Genomic DNA, 23,594 nt, shown 5'->3' with positions numbered 1-23,594 from the left:
TTACCTCAGCTCAGTACAGCCGATAGAAACACAAAAAACAACCGAAAATTTAAGTTCCTAGCTTTCGGAATAAATGTTCCTTCATCAGGGAGGAGAGAGGGGAAATAAAGGGAAGAAGGGAAAGCGGATTTAGTTACTCACAACCCAGGCTATGAAGCAACAGGGAAAGGAAAACTCCAACAGCTGGCACAGTACCTACAGTAGAATATCTTTGGCTTCCCTCTGACAACCATGCCTCCATCCTTGCTACCCTCCCTGTTTTCCTTTCCCTGTTGCTTCATAACCTGGGTTGTGAGTAACTAAATCCGCTTTCCCTTCTTCACTTTCTTTCCCCTCTCTCCTCCCTGATGAAGGAACATTTATTCCGAAAGCTAGGAACTTAAATTTTCGGTTGTTTTTTGTGTTTCTATCGGCTGTACTGAGCTGAGGTAAGTACTGGCCAGCCCCTCTATCTCTTTGTTAGTAAGTGTTTCACGTCTTTATATGAGATTTTCCATTAATTAGTTAAAATACATGAACTGGCAATCTACGAGTAACAACTCAGAACAGTGTATTTTCTCACCATTTGAATCACCACATCAACAACATATTTTGTATTGCTGTAGAAATCTAGTTTCCCCCTCCCCCTGGACCAGTTTGAAGTTCAACTTTTGAATGCAAAGTGCTATACAAAAGCACATTTTGTTTTGCTTGTTTCGTTTATCTTGATATACAGTAAGGGTACCACTGGAATGTTTGAAGAGATCTGAATGATAAAGATTAGCCTTCATTGCCTTCACAGCATTAGAGATTTCTCTTCTTGGTTGTCTAATTGTTCCAACAATGCTAGTACGATTAGTTCTCAACTTCTTGCCGCCCAGTTTCACTGTTGTAAAAAAAATTGTCCATAGTCATGTTTCGCCCTTTCTTTGGAAAAGGCTCCATCAACTTCATTACTACACTTTCAGGAAGAGTCTGGCCACATGATCTGTGGTTGGCTTTTCCTAAGTAAGGGAACCGATTGCACAGAAACTTTAGAGTCAATGGCAACAAGAATCCAAAATATTATACCAAATTTATCTGGTTTGTTTGGCATATAATGTAAGAACAAACACCTTGTTTTTCTAGGAAAAAACTGCTCATCAGCTGTCAAATTTCATCTGGAATATAGCTCAAACAGCAATTCTCAATGAATTTGTTCCAAACTTTTGGTACTAAAGAGAATTTATGTGTCTTCAAACGATCTGATCTTGTGTTTCTTATGTTGAAGCAGAAAAATCTTAGAATTCCTCGAAAGCAATTTCTCATCATAGTATCTCTGAAGATCGATTGGCCGTGCGGTCTAACGCATGGCCTTCTGGGCGGGAAGGAGCGCCTGGTCTCCGGCACGAATCCACCTGTCGGATTTGTGTCGAGGTCTGGTGAACTGGCCCGTCTGTGGATGGTTTTTAGGTGGTTTTCCATCTGCCTCAGCGAATGCGGACTGGTTCCCCTTATTCCGCCTCAGTTACACTATGTCGGTGATTGCTGTGCAAACAAGTTCTCCACATGCGTACACCACCATTACTCTACCACGCAAACATAGGGGTTACACTCGTCTGGTGTGAGACGTTCCCTGGGGGATCTGCTTGCACCTATTGCATGATGCCAGCCACCTGTATGATCTGAGGCTGGCTTCAGAACCCGTGTGACAGGTGTCACTCATGCCAATGTGAGGCACAACTTGCAAATGGCAGACAAACCAAGTGAACATTGGCTTTCTTCCAAGCCATTAAAGGCTCTCAGTAACTTGCAACCCACTGCCCATACATGCATGCTTGGATCCTGCTGAAGTAGTAGTGACTGGCGTATTGTGACGAGCCAGTTGCTCGGGCATCATTGACCAGACGTTTTCTATTGGTGAGAGATGTGGAGAATATGCTGGCCAGGGCAGCAGTCAAATATTTTCTGTATCCAGAAAGGCCCGTACAGGGCCTGCAACACGCGGTCGTGCATTATCCTGCGGAAATGTAGGGTTTCACTGAGATCGAACGAAGGATAGAGCCACGGGTCGGAACACATCTGGAAGACATCTTCTCGCTGTAGGCTGTAGGCTGCCTCAGCGAATGCGGACTGGTTCCCCTTATTCCGCCTCAGTTACACTATGTCGGTGATTGCTGTGCAAACAAGTTCTCCACATGCGTACACCACCATTACTCTACCACGCAAACATAGGGGTTACACTCGTCTGGTGTGAGACGTTCCCTGGGGGATCTGCTTGCACCTATTGCATGATGCCAGCCACCTGTATGATCTGAGGCTGGCTTCAGAACCCGTGTGACAGGTGTCACTCATGCCAATGTGAGGCACAACTTGCAAATGGCAGACAAACCAAGTGAACATTGGCTTTCTTCCAAGCCATTAAAGGCTCTCAGTAACTTGCAACCCACTGCCCATACATGCATGCTTGGATCCTGCTGAAGTAGGTGAGGCCAGACGGCCAATCTCCACACTGGCCCTCCATCTCAAGCAACACAAACACATTACCAGGCGCCACTCAGCATGCTGTTCCCCTGCTTCGGGTGCACTAGGAGATGACTCAGCAGTAGAGCCCATAGAGGTGTCCCATGCAATGCCCAAGACTATCTGCCACTGCTACACCCTGACACCCTGAGACAGCAGCCTGAAGCTGGCTGATCATAGCCAAAAATGCATTCAACTGATAGCAAACTGCGGCCAGCCCCTCCTGCATTTGCACACATCCTACCCAACCTAGCAAGACTAACTGATGAAGTACACTGTAAAACCGGAAAGCATTCTGGATGAAGAACTTGTTATCTGTGTGGCATATCACCTTTGGATGCTGATGTCTAATGATCTGTGTAGCTGGATGTTCAGAAGAAATGAAAACTGTGCTGCAGACAGCAGAATTTATACTTACAGTTAAAAATGTGAGATGAAACCTCTTAAATAGAGAAACAGGCACAAAATTTAAGAAATTTGCTGCTAAAAAACCACAGGAAAGGTAAATACGTAACTTACCACTGTGGATATGTGAACAGGTGGTAACTGAGGGCCTGACTGTAAAGCTGCAAGGTTGGCTCATAAGTCATGCTCGTGTAGTTCAGTTCCTAAAACTGACAAAGATTCATAATTTGCCCTCGCCGTCCAAATATCACAACTGCTATTCAGTCTCTGAAGCGTTTATTAACCCATCATTGAACAGTTGTCTTGACCAGTTCTCTTAACCCTGCCTGATTTACATTGGTCACTTTGATTGCTCAGTGGATTATTACACGTATGCTTCAGGTGACTTTGCTGTGCTCTAGATGCATTCTAGTTATTCATTCACTTCATGAGATCCTCATTATTTGCCTCTGTAACAGTCTGTTTCATTCTGCCAGTCTCTCCATTGCCATCAGTGTGAGTTATCATAAACTGTGTAGTGCCTACGCAGAGTAGGAGAGAAAACTTCTATTCTAAGGTGAATGGTTAGCTTACTCCGACCATTTGTATTGCAGCTAGATTGCCAGTACCGCATTCATGTAGACCAACTGTATAACACCATAAACATCTTAGGTTTGCAATAGACACGTTTTTGGCTTGCTATAAATCTGGAACACAGTCATTACTTCCACATCAATAATATTAATACTTTCCATTTAAACACTGAAAATAATAAACGTGTAATAAAAGTGGCAGGCTGTAATTAAAATGGGTTAAAATAAACTGAATTGGAAAAATAAATCCTCATTTGTAAGTAGCTGACAAAAAATAATTTCACGTAATGCTCAAGAGCCTTATCAATAACATTTTTATGTAGAGTGGTGACATAGTGCAATGGGTAAAGTACATTCCTGACGTTTAGAAGGTAGAGGACTCAAATCCAGTCAAACGCTTCAGAACTTTCTATTTTTAAATCTTTATTGAAATGTAAGAAGACTGATAGGAGAGAGAAAATGAGAGCAAATGAAAAGTTAATATGATGATTAAAATGAGACAACAAAGATTTAGAAATAAAAAAGTAAATTTAAACCAATTAATTGAATAAAAATAATGATTGAAGTCATTTTTATAAAGATTTAAAAATAAGAAATATCAAAACACCCAACAGGAATCTAACCCCCAACCTGTTGCATGTCAAGGATGTAACCACTACACTATGCTGCTGTTTTGCATTATAGACTTGTTTTCAAGGGTCTAGAGTATCATGTGAAATTATTTTTTGTTGATTACCCACAAACAGGGGCCCACTTTGATGAATGGCTGTAGAATGTGCCTTCTGGGACCCTAACCTAGGCAGCCATGTAGATAGTTTCAAAACATTGATCCCATCTCTGAGGACCTCTACTTGCTAGTGCTGCACTCACAAACCTGCTCAGGTGCTGTACCTTCCATTTTATCAAAATGAAAAATTGTGAATTCTGACAGTACATAAATTACTTAGCCTCTTTTTTTTGGGGGGGGAAACAATCAAGTAACCATGTATTTTTGTGAGACAGAAAATATTAGGGCACTGCTGCTATGTTGGAGAGACACTGCTCCTGTCATATAGGCGAAAAGAATAATTTATCAACAATATAGGGAAAGACAGATTGCAACTTACCATAAAGGATACACATTAAGTTGCAGACAGGCAAAATGAGAAGATACCTACATAAAGCTTTTGGCCACAGCCTTCATCAAGAAAAGAGAAACACACCATTCATATCCACAAGCAAGCACACTAGACCACCAACTCCAGCACTCGGGCCAACATTCTGGCCTGAGATGCTAGAGTTGGCAGTCGTGTGCATGAGGTGTGTGCTTGGTTGTATGTATGAATGGTGTGTGTTTCTCTTTTGCTGATGAAGGCTGTGGTCTAAAGCTTTATATATGTGTCTTTTCAGTGTGCCTGTTTGCAACTTAATGTGTCTCCTTTATGGTAAATTGCAATCTCTCTTTTCCTACATTGTTGACATTCCTACCTGGAGTTTCCAGTATTTGATTTTGCCGGAATAATTTTGCATGCTTTGTGACAGTGATGTAACCTGTCCTTTAATATCATTGCATTTCATTTTGGGAAGATCACTGGCACCTTATATGTTATGACCCATCATCTCGAAAATTGTGCATGCATTGGGTCTTTCAAGTATCACCAGGTCAGAAGTGTATCATGAGTACCTCAGTATGAGGAAAGCTGCCACCAAAATAAATGCCATTAGCAACGTCTTGATGGCAGGGGTGGCCATTGACTTCCCTGGACAGTAACTGTGAACAGCACCAAATCTCTCTCCAGTTAAATGCCAGGCAGAAACGTTTATACATTCATAACATACAATGCCACCTCATTCAGAATGTAGAGCCTCTGTCGCATCTCTCTCTCTGTTTACAGCATGTCAGAAGACACAGAGATTATTGTGGTAACATGATCACTGCAATTAGACACCCAAAGCATGTTGGGAATTTTATCTATACTGACAAGTCCTGGTGCACGCTGTTGGCAGGGTATGTCTGCCAACATGTAAATTCCAGCAGATGGTGATGGCTGATTACATGGAAACGGAACTGGCCCCTGATACATCTGCAAACAGTACCAAAATCTAAACCTACTGAACAGTCATATATGTCCATTAGTTCATTTACTTTACTCAAGCCATGAAATGTTCACTGTCAGAGGGGTGAGGAGCAAGGTGAGAGGAAATGGACATGTCGATACATGCAACATGAGTAACATCAGGTAACAGCTGCCTAATTTTTGGCGTTGGAAGTGGGCCAGTGCTGGTAGCTCACACTGTAGCGACAGCATAAACTGATATGCCTACAAGCTGCTGCGGTGTCTCCTTGTGTGGGATTACTCCTGCAGCTCCCCACAGGAAACCTTCAATGTAAGCAAGTTAGTGCACCCCTTTATTGGGCCCAAATTGTTTTAGGCTGGCTTGAGGAACAACCCATCAAAGTGAATGTGCTTGTATGGTGTCCAATATAATGTGATATCAGTTATCATTGAGAGAGATAAACATGCCTTGGGGAAAGGTATGACGAGTTTCCATGAGTTGCGAGCACCAGTTGAGAGGTCATGAATCAGAATGCGTAGAAACACTGTCTTGTGGGATGCATGTCATGAAGACAATCCACAGACATAAAGATGAAAGGTAATGCTACACAATACAAGGTAATTGTCATACATTCAATTCTTTGTGGATTACTACTGTACTTCAGCTTTATCCCTGTACTAAATTCTGGCAAATGTGAAGAAATATCACTGCTTTATGCTTGCAACACCCCCTTTTTTCTCTTGTAAGAGCAACTGTTTTTCAGCCTTGTCTTTCTTTTCTGTAGAGATTTTGTATTCAACACTGTCTTCTACAACAAAGCCCATTTGTGTCATCCTGAAATCTGATCTGGGAGTTCCACATGATGTTTTTGTTGTTGTTGTCAATGTTGCAGCTCTCCATGCTACTGTGTCCAGTGTGAGCCTCTTCATCTTTGAATAACTACTGCAACCTACATCCTTCTGATTGAATCTGCTTACTGAATTCATCTCTTTGCCTCCCTCTATGGTTTCTTAACCCCCTCCCACACACACACACACACACACACACACACACACACACACACACACACACTTTCCTCCAATATTTGATAAATAACCTTGATGTCACCGAATATGTTCTATCTACCATTCTCTTCTTTTGGACAAGTTGGCCCACAAATTTCTTTTCAATTCAGTATCACTTCGTTTGTTTCATGATCTACCCTTCGTTCTGTCTAAACAGTTTATTGTCCGTATTTCACTCCCATACATGGCTACACTCCAGACAGAAACCTTCAGAGAAAACTTCCTAACACTTAAATCTATATTTGATGTTAACAAATTCCTCTTCTACATTAATGCTTTTCTTGCCATTGCCAGTCTACATTTTATATCCTCTCTACTTCGGCCATCATTAGTTATTTTGCTGCCCAAATAGCATAACTCATCTACTTCTTTCAGAGTCTCATTTCCTAATCTAATTCCCTTAGCATCACCTGATTTAATTTGAGTGCTTTCACACCATCACCCATTCCATTCAACTGCTCTTCCAAGTCCTTAGCTGTCTTCGATAGAATTACAATGTCATTGTCGAATCTTGGAGTTTTTTCCTTCTCCTTTAACTTTAATTCCTACTCCAAACTTTTCTTTGGTTTCCTTAACTGCTTATTCAATGTACAGATTGAATAACATTGGGGTTAGGCTACAACCCTGTCTCACTCCCTTCTCAGTCAGTGCTTCCCTTACATGCCCCTTGACTCTTTATCACTGCCATCTGGTTTCTGTGCAAGCTGTGAATAGCCTTTCGCTCCCTGTATTTTTCGTTTCTGTACAAACTGTAAGTAGCCTTTCGCTCCCTATATTTTACCCCTGCTACCTTCAGAATTTCAAAGAGAGTATTCCAGTCAACAATGTCAAAAGCGTACTCTTAAGTCTACAAATGCCACACACATAGGTTTGTCTTTCCTTAACCTGTCTTCTAAGATAAGTCATTGCGTGAATATTGCCTCACGTGTTTCTATATTTATCTAGAATCTAAACTGATCTTCCTTGAGGTTGGCTTCCACCAGTTTTTTCTTTCTTTAGTAATGAATTCATGTTAGTATTTTGCAACCATGACTTTTTAAACGGTGAGTCTTTTCTTCTCACCCCATCAGGTAAATCTCTCTGACTTGCGGTTATGGATGACTCCCAAAATCTGCCCCTTTTCCTAGACCCCTCCAGTCTTTTTCCTTCACCCTTCATCCTTTCCCTTCAACACTTCTGCCTGAAGAAGGAGCTATTGACTCCAAAAGCTTGCCTAATTATGATCTTTATGTGTGTGTTCTGCCACTTGGTGAGTAGATTTTTTTATCTATCCCATTACCTTATTTTGTCAAAACTGATAGCTCAGTAATTTTCACACCTGTCAGCAACTGCTTTCTTTGGAATTGGAATTATTACATTCTTCTTGAAGTCTGAGGGTATTTCACGTCTCATACATCTTGCACAGAAGATGGAAGAGTTTTGTCATGGCCGGCTCTGCCAAGGCTATCAGTAGCTCTGATGGAATATCATCTACCTCTGGAGTCTTGTTTCGACTTAGATCATTCAGAGCTCTGCCAAATTCATCTTGCAGTATGTTATCTCCCGCCTCATCTTCAGCTACATCCACCTCTGCTTCTATAGTATTGCCTTCAAGTTCATCTCCCCTTGTATAAACCCTCTATATACTCCTTCCATCTTTCAGCTTCTCCTTATCTTAGGACTGGTTTTCCATTTGAGCCCTGGATATTCATACAGCTGCTTCTCTTTTCCCCAAAGGCCTCTTTAATCTTCGTGTAGGTGGTATCTATTTTTCTCTTATGAAATGTGCTTCTAAATCCTTATGTTTGTCCTTTAGCCATACCCGCTTAGCCATTTTGCACTTTCTGTCAATCTGATTTTTTTAAACGTTCATATTTCACCTGCTTCATTTGCTGCATTTTTAAATTTTCTCCTTTCATCAGTTACATTATGTATCTCTTGTGTTATACAAGGATAAGGATTTCTAGCAGATATTGTTTTTTTACCAATTTGATCCTCTGTTGCATTCAGCTCTTAAAGCTACCCGTTGGTCTTCCACTGTATTCCTTTCCCCCTGTTCTCGTCAGTTGTTGCCTAATGCTCCCTCCAAAACTCTCAACCACCTATTGTTCTTTCAACTTATCAAGGTCCCATCTCCTTAATTTTCTACCTTTTTTACAATTTCTTCAGTCTTAATCTACAGATAATAACCAATAAATTGTGGTCAGAGTCCACATCTCCTCCAGGAAATGTGTTTTTCAATGTAAAATCTGGTTCTGAAATCTCTGTCTTACTGTTATATAACCAATCTGAAACCTTCCAGTGTCTCCAGGTATCTTCCACGTGTACAACCTCCCTTTATGATTCTTAAATCAAGTGTTAGATATGATTAAAATATGGTTTGTGCAAAATTCTTTCAGAAGGATTCCTCCTTCATTCCCCCAGTCCACATTTACCTGCAATTTTTACTTCACTTTCTGCTATTGAATTCCAATCCCCCCTTCACAATTAAATTTTCATCTCCTTTAATTATCTGCATAATTTCTTTTATCTCATTGTACATTTCTTCAGCCTCTTCATCATCTGTAGAGCTAATTGTCATATAAACTTGTACTTATATGGTGGCCATGGGATTCGTGTCTGTCTTGACTATGGCAATACATTCACTATGCTGATCATAGTAGCTTACCCACATTCTTATTTTCATATGCATTATTAAGCACTTTCCTGCCTTACCCCTATCTGACATTATATTTATAACCCTGTATTAACCTGATCAGAAGTCCTGTTCCTCCTGTCACCAAACTTCTCTAATTCTCACAATATTTAACTTCAACCAAACCATTTCTCTTTTTAAATTTTCTAACCTACCTGCCTGATTAACGGATCCCGCATTCCACGCTACAATCTGTAGAATACCAGTTTTGTTTCTCCTGATGGCGACATCCTCACGAGTAGTCCCTACCCATAAATCTGAATGGGGGACTATTTTACCTCCAGAATATTTTACCCCAGAGAATGCTGTCATATTTTAACCATACTATAGAGCTGCATGCACTTGGAAAAAATTACAGCAGGTCACAGTACAGTTATTACTAAGCTTTTAGTATACGCAACATTTGGAGGTGTTAGTATTGACCAAAACAAGAAAAAAGGTCTAGTAAACATGGACTCTAAAATGCATATGGGAGCTATAAGCATTTTTTCGTATTTGACACTGTGAAACATATCTTTTCTACAGCAAGTTCTTTAGTTACCATATTTTTGGTGGAGGTATTATGGACCAAAATTTGGAAAAAAAGGTCCAGTAAATAGGGGCTCTAAAATGCATACCTGACCAGCTGTGGGCACTTTCTCAGTAGAGGGGATAAGTTCCACAGTAGCGAAGTTAAAAGAAAGGGCTCCTGGCTATTAGGGTATGAATTTTTTAGTCCCTATTTACTGGATTACCCCCCCCCCCCCCCCCCACCATGAACCATGGACTTTGTTGTTGGTGTGTGAGGGTGGGGGTGCGGGGTGGGAGGGGAGTTGCAGGCCTCAGTGATACCGATAGCCGTGCCATGGGTGCAACGACAATGGATAGGTATCTACTGAGAGGCCAGACAAACATGTGGTACCTAAAGAGCAAAAGCAGCCATTTCAATAGTCTGGATGATTGGCGGATTTGACCTTGTAACATTAACCAAAACAGCCTTGCTGTGCTGGTACTGCTAAGGCAGAAGGCAAGGGGAAATTACAGGCATAATTTTTCCCGAGGGCATGCAGCTTTACTGTACGTTCAAATGATGATGGATCCCTCTTGCGTAAAATATTCTGGAGGTAAAATAGTCCCTCGTTGGTGTCTCCGGGCAGAGACTACTCAGGAGGACATCATTGACAGGAGAAACAAAACTGGTGTTCTATGGATCAGAGCGTGGAATGTCAGATGCCTTAATTGAGCAGGTAGGTTAGAAAATTTAAAAAGGGAAATAGATAGGTTAAAGTTAGATATAGTGGGAATTAGTGAAGTTCAGTAGCAGGAGGAATAAGACTTCTTTAGGTTAGAATCAAGTTCCAGGCACCCTGTTTTAATAGAAGAGCCCCACAAGAATGCACAGAAAAGTAAGGTTAGCTTATTCCACCAAAATATTAGAAGATTGAGTAATAAGGTGGAAGAGCTTCTTGCCTGCTTGCAAAATTTAAAGGAAAAGATAGACATCCTGTGCTTGTCTCAGCACCACATAACCATACGGTTACATAAGTTACATATAAAAGAGTACAGTCTAGCAGCTTACTTGAGCAGAACTAATATGGGAAGGGAACGAGTTGTTGCATTTATTAAAGACAGAAGTTCAAATGCATTGACACAACTAGACATTGTAGTGATCAGCACATAGAAGTGTGTGCTTGTGAATTAATGCTGAAAAACAATTCACTTTTAATTGTAACAGTATATTTATGGGGAACTTGGATTCCATGTTGCGCTCTCTGTCAGACATCAGCAAGCAGTTAATAGCCTGCGGTGACTTCAATGTACGAGGCCGGTTTGGAAAGCTCTCGTAATCAACACGGGAGGTCAGCACTAGAGCAACGAGTTGTTCACGTGATATTCATTGGACTGTTGCCTGTAAATACATGCCACATCAATGATCTTGGAAGAGAGCTGTGGCGGTGATGTACACTCCTGGAAATTGAAATAAGAACACTGTGAATTCATTGTCCCAGGAAGGGGAAACTTTATTGACACATTCCTGGGGTCAGATACATTACATGATCACACTGACAGAACCACAGGCACATAGACACAGGCAACAGAGCATGCACAATGTCGGCACTAGTACAGTGTATATCCACCTTTCGCAGCAATGCAGGCTGCTATTCTCCCATGGAGACGATCGTAGAGATGCTGGATGTAGTCCTGTGGAATGGCTTGCCATGCCATTTCCACCTGGCGCCTCAGTTGGACCAACGTTCGTGCTGGACGTGCAGACCACGTGAGACGACGCTTCATCCAGTCCCAAACATACTCAATGGGGGACAGATCCGGAGATCTTGCTGGCCAGGGTAGTTGACTTACACCTTCTAGAGCACGTTGGGTGGCACGGGATACATGCGGACGTGCATTGTCCTGTTGGAACAGCAAGTTCCCTTGCCGGTCTAGGAATGGTAGAACGATGGGTTCAATGACCGTTTGGATGTACCGTGCACTATTCAGTGTCCCCTCGACGATCACCAGAGGTGTACAGCCAGTGTAGGAGATCGCTCCCCACACCGTGATGCCGGGTGTTGGCCCTGGGTGCCTCGGTCGTATGCAGTCCTGATTGTGGCGCTCACCTGTCACCTGCACGGCGCAAAACACGCATACGACCATCATTGGCACCAAGGCAGAAGCGACTCTCATCGCTGAAGACGACACATCTCCATTCGTCCCTCCATTCACGCCTGTCGCGACACCACTGGAGGCGGGCTGCACGATGTTGGGGCGTGAGCGGAAGACGGCCTAACGGTGTGCGGGACCGTAGCCCAGCTTCATGTAGACGGTTGTGAATGGTCCTCGCCGATACCCCAGGAGCAACAGTGTCCCTAATTTGCTGGGAAGTGGCGGTGCGGTCCCCTACGGCATTGCGTAGGATCCTACGGTCTTGGCGTGCATCCGTGCGTCGCTTCGGTCCGGTCCCAGGTCGACGGGCACGTGCACCTTCCGCCGACCACTGGCGACAACATCGATGTACTGTGGAGACCTCACGCCCCACGTGTTGAGCAATTCGGCGGTACGTCCACCCGGCCTCCCGCATGCCCACTATACGCCCTCGCTCAAAGTCCGTCAACTGCACATACGGTTCACGTCCACGCTGTCGCGGCATGCTACCAGTGTTAAAGACTGCGATGGAGCTCCGTATGCCACGGCAAACTGCCTGACACTGAAGGCGGCGGTGCACAAATGCTGCGCAGCTAGCGCCATTCGACGGCCAACACTGCGGTTCCTGGTGTGTCCGCTGTGCCGTGCGTGTGATCATTGCTTGTACAGCCCTCTCGCAGTGTCCGGAGCAAGTATGGTGGGTCTGACACACCGGTGTCAATGTGTTCTTTTTTCCATTTCCAGGAGTGTAGCTCTGTTGTTGTTCCCGAGTAGTGGTTTGCGAAGATGGAAAAAATTGAGATTCGAGCATGATTAAGTACTTAGTAAAGAAAGGTATGAAAGCAAAGGACATTGATGTCGATTTCCAGAATACACTGGGGGACTCTGCTTCTTCATATTCAACTGTTGCCAAGTGGACAAATGAAGTTAAATTTGGTATGGAGAGCTTAGATGGTGATCCTGATCAGTGGTCGGTCAAGATATGTCATTACTCCAGAAATCACTACAAAAGTGCACAAAATGATAATGGAGGATCACCAGTTGAAAGTGTGTGAAATTGCTCACCCTTGGCAGCTATCATCAAAAGGGTATGTCACATTTTAATTGAAAAATTATCTGCAAGATGGGTGCCGCGACTCTTGATGCTGGATCAAAAATGCATGAGAATGGACTTCTTGGAACAATGTTTGGCCCGTTTTAGGAGAAACGAACAAGATTTTTTTGCACTGGTTTGTGAGCACGGGTGAAACTTGGGTACCCCAGAGACAAAACAAGTCAAAGCTGTGAAAACCTGCTGAATCTCCGCCAATAAAGAAAGCAAAGACAATTCCGTCGGTAGGAATGGTCATGGTATTAGTGTTGTGGGATGTGAAGGGATTCTGTTTGTAGATTATCTTCCCACTGGGCAAACAATTACTGGAGAATACTATGCTAACCTCCTGAACAAATGGCAACAAAAGATATGCAAAAAAAAGGCCAGGATCAAGACGGTATGTGCCCACACATGTGCCATAGCAAAATCACATGAACTAAGGTATGAATTGTTGCCACATCCACCTTACTCACCTGATATGGTTCTGTCAGACTTCCATCTCTTCCCAAATCTAAACATTTTTCTTTGTGGACAAAGATTCACTTCAAACAAAGAATTGATAGCCGGAGTTGACATTATTTTGCAGACCTGGAGGAAACTCATTTTCGAGGTGGGATCAAGGCGTGGTAACATCGTTGGACCAACTGCATTAATCTACCAGGAGACTACATTGAAAAATAAAAAAAAGATTCAGTAATGTAAGTACATTTTTTCTATTCCATCCCGAGAACTTTTCACACCACCATCATAGATTTTCTAAAGGATTCTGATAAAAAAATTATCTGTAACACTTATTTGGGTCCTACAATTTGCTCTCAGGGTCGGTCCCTAGTTGATAATGTTTTCTTTAATGAGGCACAAAGCAACAAAATAACTGTTTACTCCATAAAAAATGCTTTCTCTTATCATACAATCAGTCAGGATAAATGACATGGTGCCTTACAGTGAAAGTTAGTCGTCATCATTCATGACTACAGGGCAAATGTTTTGAAAGAGTAGGTTACAAGAAACAGCCTGAGATGAAATTTATAAAGAACCAAATGCCAATACAAAACTTAATTTATTCCATGATAAATTCATATCATTATTTGAAAATAGCTTTCTGCTTAAGTTAATCAGAAGGGATGTTAAACAGCCATGTAAAAAACCATGGATCATTAAGGAGATTATAGTATCTTGTGAAAGGAAAAGGGAAATGTATCTTTTGGCAAGAATAAGTAGAGACCTTGCAGTATTTGCGCACAACAAAAACTACTGAAAATTACTAAGAAAGAATATTAACAAATCAAGAAACATGCACATAATGTTATAAATCAGTACGTCTGACAACAGAGCTAAGACAATATGGAAAAGAGTGAAGCAAGAGACAGGGCAACAACCAACCACAGAAGAGGATAAAATTACTATCGAATTGAATGATAGAGTTATAAATGATAAATCACAAGTAGTAAATGTATTTAATAATCATTTCTTAAACATAGTAGAAAACATAGGGGCCAACTGTTCAAGAGAAAGATGACAGCAATATGTTGAAGAAGTAACTCTCATAAAATTACATCATATGAATGTACCACCAACTTCTTGCGAAATTAAGATGGTCATACATTTTCTTAAAAATAAAAGCTCTTCTGGTTTTGATGGTGTTTCCAATAGAGCACTAAAGATTGGTTCCCACATAATAACTCCAGTATTGTCCGAAATACACAATGCATCACTAACTCAAGGTGTTCTTCCAGAGAGACTAAAATATGTCGTCGTTAAACCTCTCTTTAAGAAAGGTGATAAGGGAAATGTCAGTAACTACTGACCTGCTGACATCATTTTCCAAAATTTTTGAGAAGGTGATGTATTCTGGAATAGTATCTGTCCTTGGCAACAATAGTATTCTCAGTAAACCTTAGTTTGGGTTTCAGGAGGATTGCTCTACTGAGAATGCCATTTACATGCTCACACACCAGATAGTACAAGTATTAAATAACATAATAGCACCGGTAGATATTTTCTGTGCCCCATCCAAGGCATTTGATTATGTGACTCATAGTATACTCCTAGATAAATTGAAGTTTTATGGGATTGATGGTATAGCCATCCAATGGATCATGTCATATCTAACCCAAAGAATGCAGAAAGTTGTACTTCGGTATCCATATTGAAAAAAATTTAAATTGGAAAAAAAAAACACATTTTGGAATTCCTAAAACAACTTAGTTCAGCCAAAATTTGCACTTAGAATCATATCAAATTTTGGGGAGAAAGAAATCAGAAAGTTGATATCTACATCTACATCTACATGATTACTCTGCAATTCACATTTAAGTGCTTGGCAGAGGGTTCATCGAACAACAATCATACTATCTCTCTACCATTCCATTCCCGAACAGCACGCGGGAAAAACGAACACCTAAACCTTTCTGTCAAGCTCTGATTTCTCTTATTTTATTTTGATGATCATTCCTACCTATGTAGGTTGGGCTCAACAAAATATTTTCACATTCGGAAGAGAAAGTTGGTGACTGAAATTTCGTAAATAGATCTCGCCGCGACGAGAAACGTCTTTGCTTTAATGACTTCCATCCCAACTCGAGTATCATATCTGCCACACTCTCTCCCCTATTCTGTGATAATACAAAACGAGCAGCACCCTTTCGATGTCCTCTGTCAATCCCACCAGGTAAGGATCCCACACTGCGCAGCAATATACTAACAGAGGACGAATGGGTGTAGTGTAAGCTGTCTCTTTAGTGGACTTGTTGCATCTTCTAAGTGTCCTGCCGATGAAACACAACCTTTCGCTCGCCTTCCCCACAATATTATCTATGTGGTCTTTCCAACTGAAGTTGTTTGTAATTTTCACACCCAGGTACTTAGTTGAATTGACAGACTTGAGAATTGCACTATTTATCGAGTAATCGAATTCCAACGGATTTCTTTTGAAACTCATGTGGATCACCTCACACTTTTCGTTATTTAGCGTCAACTGCCACCTGCCACACCATACACCAATCTTTTCTAAATCACTTTGCAACTGATACTGGTCTTCGGATGACCTTACTAGACGGTAAATTACAGCATCATCTGTGAACAACCTAAGAGAACTGCTCAGATTGTCACCCAGGTCATTTATATAGATCAGGAACAGCAGAGGTCCCAGGACGATTCCCTGGGGAACACCTGATATCACTTCAGTTTTACTCGATGATTTGCCGTCTATTACTACAAACTGCGACCTTCCTGACAGGAAATCACGAATCCAGTCGCACGACTGAGACGATACCCATAGGCCCGCAACTTGATTAGAAGTCGCTTGTGAGGAATGGTGTCAAAAACTTTTCGGAAATCTAGAAATACGGAATCAACTTGAGATCCCCTGTCGATAGCAGCCATTACTTCGTGCGAATAAAGAGCTAGCTGCGTTGCACAAGAGCGAAGTTTTCTGAAACCATGCTGATTACATATCAATAGATCGTTCCCTTCAAGGTGATTCATAATGTTTGAATACAGTATATGCTCCAAAACCCTACTGCAAACCGACTTCAATGATATAGGTCTGTAGTTCGATGGATTACTGCTACTACCCTTCTTAAACACTGGTGCGACCTGCGCAATTTTCCAATCTGTAGGTACAGATCTATCGGTGAGCGAGTGGTTGTATATGAGTGCTAAGTAGGGAGCTATTGTATCAGCGTAATCTGAAAGGAACCTGATTGGTATACAATCTGGACCTGAAGACTTGCCCGTATCAAGCGATTTGAGTTGCTTCGCAACCCCTAAGGTATCTACTTCTAAGAAACTCATGCTAGCAGCTGTTCGTGTTTCAAATTCTGGAATATTCCATTCGTCTTCCCTGGTGAAGGAATTTCGGAAAACTGCGTTCAATAACTCCGCTTTAGCGGCACAGTCGTCGGTAACAGTACCATCGGCACTGCGCAGCGAAGGCATTGACTGCGTCTTTCCGCTTGTGTACTTTACAACGACCAGAATTTCTTCAGATTTTCTACCAAATTTCGAGACAATGTTTCATTGTGAAACCTATTAAAGGCATCTCGCATTGAAGTCCATGCCAAATTTCGTGCGTCTGTAAATTTTAGCCAATCTTCGGGATTTCGCGTTCTTCTGAATTTCGCATGCTTTTTTTATTGCCTCTGCAACAGCGTTCGGACCTGTTTGGTGTACCATGGGGGATCAGTTCCATCTCTTACTAATTTATGAGTTATGAATCTCTCAATTGCTGTTGCTATTATATCTTTGAATTTGAGCCACATCTCGTCTACATTTGCATAGTCAGTTTGGAAGGAATAGAAATTGTCTCTTAGGAAGGTTTCTAGTGACACTTTATCTGCTTTTTTAAATAAAATTAGTTTGCATTTGTTTCTGGTGGATTAGGAAGAAACGGTATTGAGCCTAGCTACAACGACCTTGTGATCACTAATCCCTGTATCAGTCATGATGCTCTCTATTAGCTCTGGATTGTTTGTGGCTAAGAGGTCAAGTGTGTTTTCGCAACCATTTACAATTCGAGTGGGTTCGTGGACTAACTGCTCGAAATAATTTTCGGAGAAAGCATTTAGGACAACCTCGGAAGATGTTTTCTGCCTACCACCGGTTTTGAACAAGTATCGAGGGAAGGTAGAAGTCCCCACCAACTATAACTGTATGAGTGGGGTATTTATTTGTTATGAGACTCAAATTTTCTCTGAACTGTTCAGCAACTATATCATCGGAATCTGGGGGTCTGTAGAAGGAGCCAATTATTAATTCACAAGATTAATTCACAAGACTTCACTACAAGATAAAACTCTACTGACAGACACAAACACTCCACCACCAATTCTGCCTAATCTATCTTTCCTGAACACCGTCTGAGACTTTGTAAAAATTTCTGCAAAACTTATTTCAGGCTTTAGCCAGCCTTTTGTACCTATAACGATTTCAGCTTCAGTGCTTTCTATTAGCACTTGAAGCTCAGGGACTTTCCCTGCACAACTACAACAATTTACAACTACATTTCCGACTGTTCCTTGATCCAAGCACGTCCTGTATTTGCCATGCAGCCTTTGAGATTGCAGCCCACCCCGTGCTTTCCCGAAGCCATCTAACCTAAAAAAACGCCCAGTCTATTCCACACAGCCTCCACTACCCATGTAGCTGCCAGCTGAGTGTAGTGAACTCCTGACCTATTCAGCGGAATCCGAAACCCCACCACCCTATGGCGCAAGTCAAGGAATCTGCAGCCAACACGGTCGCAAAACCGTCCCAGCCTCTGATTCAGACGCTCCACCCGGCTCTGCACCAAAGGTCTGCAATGGGTTCTGTCAACGATGCTGCAGATGTTGAGCTCTGCCTTCATCTCGTAAGCAAGACCGGCAGCCTTCACCAAATCAGATAGCCGATGGAATCCAGAGAGAATTTCCTCAGATCCAAAGCGACACACATCATTAGTGCCGACATGTGCCACCTCCTGCGCAGCTGGCTTCATGGCATCCGGAAGGACCCTTTTCACATCAGGAATGCACACGGAGTGCACACTGGATTTCATCCCCTCCTTAGCTGCCATATTCCTAAAAAGCCCCATTACACGCCTAACATTGGGGCATATTTTCATTCAGTAATGTCATATGGAATAATGTTCTGGGGTAACTCATCTTTAAGAAAGAAGGTCTTCGTTGCCCAAACGTGCTGTAAGAAAATGTGTGGTGCTCACCCGCGATCATCATATAGACATTTGTTTAAGAAGTTGAGCATTCTGACTACTGCTTTACAGCATATTTATTCCCTCATGAAGTTTTCTTCAAAGCAAAGTTGTACAGAATACTAGTAAATAATCCTTTCTACACAGTAGACAAGTTTTTTGAAACTGAAAACACTGTCTTTCAACACTGTATATAGCGGATGGTCTTATGTAATCCAAACTAAATTGTATTTAGTAATTAATGTTAAAAATGTAAGTTACCTTGACGTTGTCTATTGCTTTATGAGCTGAACGACAATAAAATTTGATTGATTTGTTGTAAATAATCCACTACAGTTGAAATGAACAATTAGGTAAATAATTACAGCACTAGAAGAAAAAATGACATTCATTACTCAACATTAAGGTTGCCTTTAGCACAGAAAGGGGTGTACAATGCTGCAACAAAAATTTTTGAGCACTTATCCAGTGATATAAAATATCTAATAGACAGCAAGGTAAAATTTGAAAATAAATTGAAAAAGTTTTTCCTTGACAACAACTTGTACTCCATAGAAGAATTTCTATGTTTGTAATGTATAAAAGGTGGTGGGTAGGAGTTACTAACTCGATCTTTATATCTTGTTTTCATTTCGTGAAGGGGGGGAGGGGACAGTTGAATGTAAAATGACTTGTTCCACATTGTGACGATTTATCATGCAAAATGATCTATGGAACATGAAAGTTACTAGCTAAATCAGGTATCACTTACCACACTTCGATTACAGATATCAAGTGTACAATCTGCATTACTAAAGGTTTAGTGGAGGAAAATAACCAGAAGAAACTTCTTAAAGGAACTTCTCCACATCCAGAAAACAATGAAAGCCAGATATCCATAAATAAATGAAAAAGAAAAAAACAATATAATTCTCAGCACTTAATGCTGCTTAGTCTAGGAGCCCAAAACGTTTAAGAAAGCAGCATGTGGCATATTCGTGTGGTGTGGTATTAAAACAGATTGCTGTCTATAATTTTCATTATAACCATAACATAGAGAATACATCATCCCCTAAGTGGGATGGCTGATTTGACTGCAAACATAAACTGAGTTGAGTGTGATGAAAAGATACACAATGCAGATCATTGACCACGAGATTGGATGGCTTTCTACATGGAGGAAAGTTTCAATAACTCTTTGGTTTTAAAGCTATTCGCATTGCCTGCTTAGGTAGTGCTGTCAACAATGTAATGATTGATTAGACTACCACAATGTTGTACTGGGCGTGTTCATTTCGGAAGTGGTTGAAACTAACCCCTTTGTGACACCTGAAATGTGCCTATGACTGCTTCCTAAGATTGGAAGGATTTATATTTAACAATACATTCGAAATGGTAAAAGCCACTATCAAAATGTAGTTCATTAATTCATGGGACAAGCAAATGGCCCCTAATCCAACTCATATGCAGATTCACAGTACTCACTCCATCATCAAAATTATGTTCTGAAGAGTTACACTGACTGACTGACTGATACTTGATATAAAGTCTTCCAATATCTGATAATATCAACGGTCACTTTATTAAAAATATAAATGTGACATAAAGTTGTTCAGGAGACAGGCGACCATTATTATAATAATCAGTAGTTCTGCATTCAGGCTGACAGGGTTTTAATGGTACAAGTCAAACATCAGCCATAGAATGATTTAATCGCTCATACGATGAGTTTTGGTATTTATCCATCATCAGATATCCAGGAGCGATTTCTGCATGTAGGTTTCATGGTGTTTCAACTTCCAATTTCTTACAAATATATTGACAAAACTTTTTCCACAATTATAGAAGCACTTCCTCCATATGCCAAATTAGCATAACCATTCTGTTACTGGTGCCACACGCCAACCATCATCATTGACTGCTCGTATCAGACTGAGCCGCTCCTTCCACTTCTTCCCAAATGCACGCCATTAATGGGGGGGGGGGGGGGGGGGGGGGGGAACTTCCCACCTGTGAGTGTGAACCGTTCCATACAGGAGCCACCCAGAAGGCCAGCAATATGATATCTACCACATGTAGGTGTTTGTAATCAATTAGTTGGTAAGGGTATTGGCAGAGGTACCCTTACAGAGTTTACCATTGCTTTCTTCTGACCTACAGTCAGTCTTACTCAACCTGTTTAGTGCGGTCTCTGAACCATGATGCAGCTTGCCACTTGCTCCTTTCACAAACCTTGTCAAATGCAAAATAAGTGGAAAGTTAAAAAAAAAGGCCTTGGCATCAACCCGAAATCAAATCCTAGCTGTTTCAAATGATTGTCCAGCATGTAACCGATGAGCCTTCAAGATACAAGTTTAGTTAGGAAATAGCCAATAAATATGACACTGCTCATGAGATGTACATGATTATTATTTCTGCTCATCAATGCATGTGCGCAGTTAAAAATTTAACACCAGTAGTGTAGCAACTGCTGTTGAAATCTAAAGAGCATTTTTATCAGAGATCTTCAATTATTATTGGCTGCTGCTCACCGTAAATTGTTTGAATTTCCATTTCTTACTCTGCTTCTATGTGTGCATGAAATTTAAGGTTGGCGCATAAGTTCGTAGCATTTTTGTTTTGCATGTTGGTATTCCAGTTGCTATGGGTCTATTTATTTATTGTCATTTTTTATTTGTAGTTCAGTGTTGCTATTTGAGTTTACAAGTTTACATATTGTCATTTGGAGATAGTGAATGGAGCTGTGGACGCTAGAAATGGAGCACGTGCCAAGTGGAGAAATCAGAACATTTCTGACGTATTCTTAGGGTTGAGTCAGAAACATTTGCGCTGTGTTTGGGGATAATGTCATTGAACAAAGCACGGCAAGAAAATGGTTTTCTCATTGTAAGGAGAGCATTTTGACATTAGTGACTCTCCATTTTCAGGAAGACCTTCAGGATTCGATGAAGATTGTTTAAACGTAATGATCCATGTCAATGTACTCGAGAACTAGCAATTTGATAACATTTTATCGTTCCACCATTGTGTGATGTTTGTGTACAAAGGTTCAAAAATTGAGTGTATGGGCATCGCATGCTCTAAGCCAAAATCTCATATGGGCACCTCTCCTTGCTCATTGTCAATTTTCTCATGAACAACATTGACCATTCCTATCCTGTATTGTTACTGTTGTGTGAAATGTTGTCTTTACACTAACATAAGGAAAAGAATGGAATGGTTGAGCCCAAACAAAGCATCAACTCCCTGTAAAAAAATCTGCGTGCATTCACAAAAGATAAAATGCATCTGGTGGAACAGTGATGGCAAAGAAATTCATACTACAACACACAGAATTGTTATCACCACTGCTGACATTTATTGTCAACAACTCAGACATCTTGCATATGCAATCCAAGAACAACATCCACCAGGAATACTGCATGAAGTGATGCTACTCGAGAGTAATGGCTACCCACATTCTGCTATACTGACAAAAACATTAGGCCTATACAGGAGTTGGGTTGGGAGGTCATTCCACACCCACCTTATTCACCTGGTCTTGCACTTCCAAATTTTCACCTTTTCTGCTCTCTATTGAACAACCTTCAAGGAACTTCCTTTCCAGATGAAAATGGACTCCAAACGTGACTCAACAAGTTCTTCACCTCATAACCAAGTGATTTCTACAGTAACCGAATCAAAATGTTGGCAGAGTGTCATAAATAATGGAGGAGGAATGGTGATAAAGGTCTCTTTTATGAGTATCTGTTGTGTTTATTAAACTTACGAAAAAATGCTACAAACTTATGCACAAACCTAATACTTTTAAACTTTTTCACATTGATTACAACTAGCCTCCATGAATTCATATAGGAGCAGTTACTGTATGCACTGGTTACTAACTGCAATAATATTCTTTCAAACTAATCTTAGAAATTAAAATATATATATTGAACTGTTAACTACTTTAGTCGAGTTGAGCCCTGACAGTCAACAATGCTGTTGCCAGCTTCCAACTACAAAGTGGCAATAGCTGCAGGTGAAAGCAATAGCAGTCTATAGTGCTCCAACAACACTGAGGCATTGCTGTAGAGACATTTACAAAATTGCATAACATGCCTGGTTGCAGTAGACGTCCGAAGCTGCTGCGCCCAGCCCACTGCAACTGTCAAGGAACTCATTACTGCAACATGACTATGCTTTAAGATTAACATTTACACAAGGCAAATTTCTGAGTTGATTTTTGTGCTAATCTAAGATCACTTGATGTGTGCAACCAGTTCTAAGAGGACAATGGGGATGTAGTGAGAAACATTTGAAGGCTTCATTAAGAAGTTGAGTTTAACTTACAGGATCAGTAGAAAACTGAATTAGTAGAATAATTTGTGACTTTTAAGTAATTGTTGAACAAGTGACAATGAACACTTTTCTTATCTAAATAGAGGTGTTTTATAACAACAATAGTGATCCATTAGATTTTGGAGGTGCAGCCAAAAAATTTATATTTCTGTTAATTAGATCTTTCAGCATTTTCATCTGTTCTTTTTAAGTACAGGGCCATATCAATGTGTATGTGGTCATAGATACACAGAGGGCAGAGGATGTTCAGTGGGAAAGAAATGAGTATGCAGAAGCCCTGTTCTTAGTATTCTCTCTAGTGAGAACAGTGAAGCAAGTAATACTTAACTCCAATCACACAGTGTTGTCAGTATCGCCAGAAGTGGAAATCTTCACTACACCCATCCAGTTGCAATACTGAAATTTCTGCCTCTCATTCCTATTCTTCTCATTTACTTAACTACTAGTAGACATGAAAGGGCACACTCATGACGACTCTTTCAGAGCAGTTCGAACACACACACACACACACACACACACACACACACACACACACACACACACACACACTACATTGAAGTGCAGCTAGTCCCATCAATTCACTATGACCAATAAAGTAAAAAAATGGATAATTTGGTGGTAACTGTATAAACAAAAA

The sequence above is a fragment of the Schistocerca gregaria genome, chromosome 8 (genome assembly GCF_023897955.1).
Source record: "Schistocerca gregaria isolate iqSchGreg1 chromosome 8, iqSchGreg1.2, whole genome shotgun sequence".
NCBI lineage: Eukaryota > Metazoa > Arthropoda > Insecta > Orthoptera > Acrididae > Schistocerca > Schistocerca gregaria.
Note: the sequence above shows the minus strand (reverse complement) of the source record.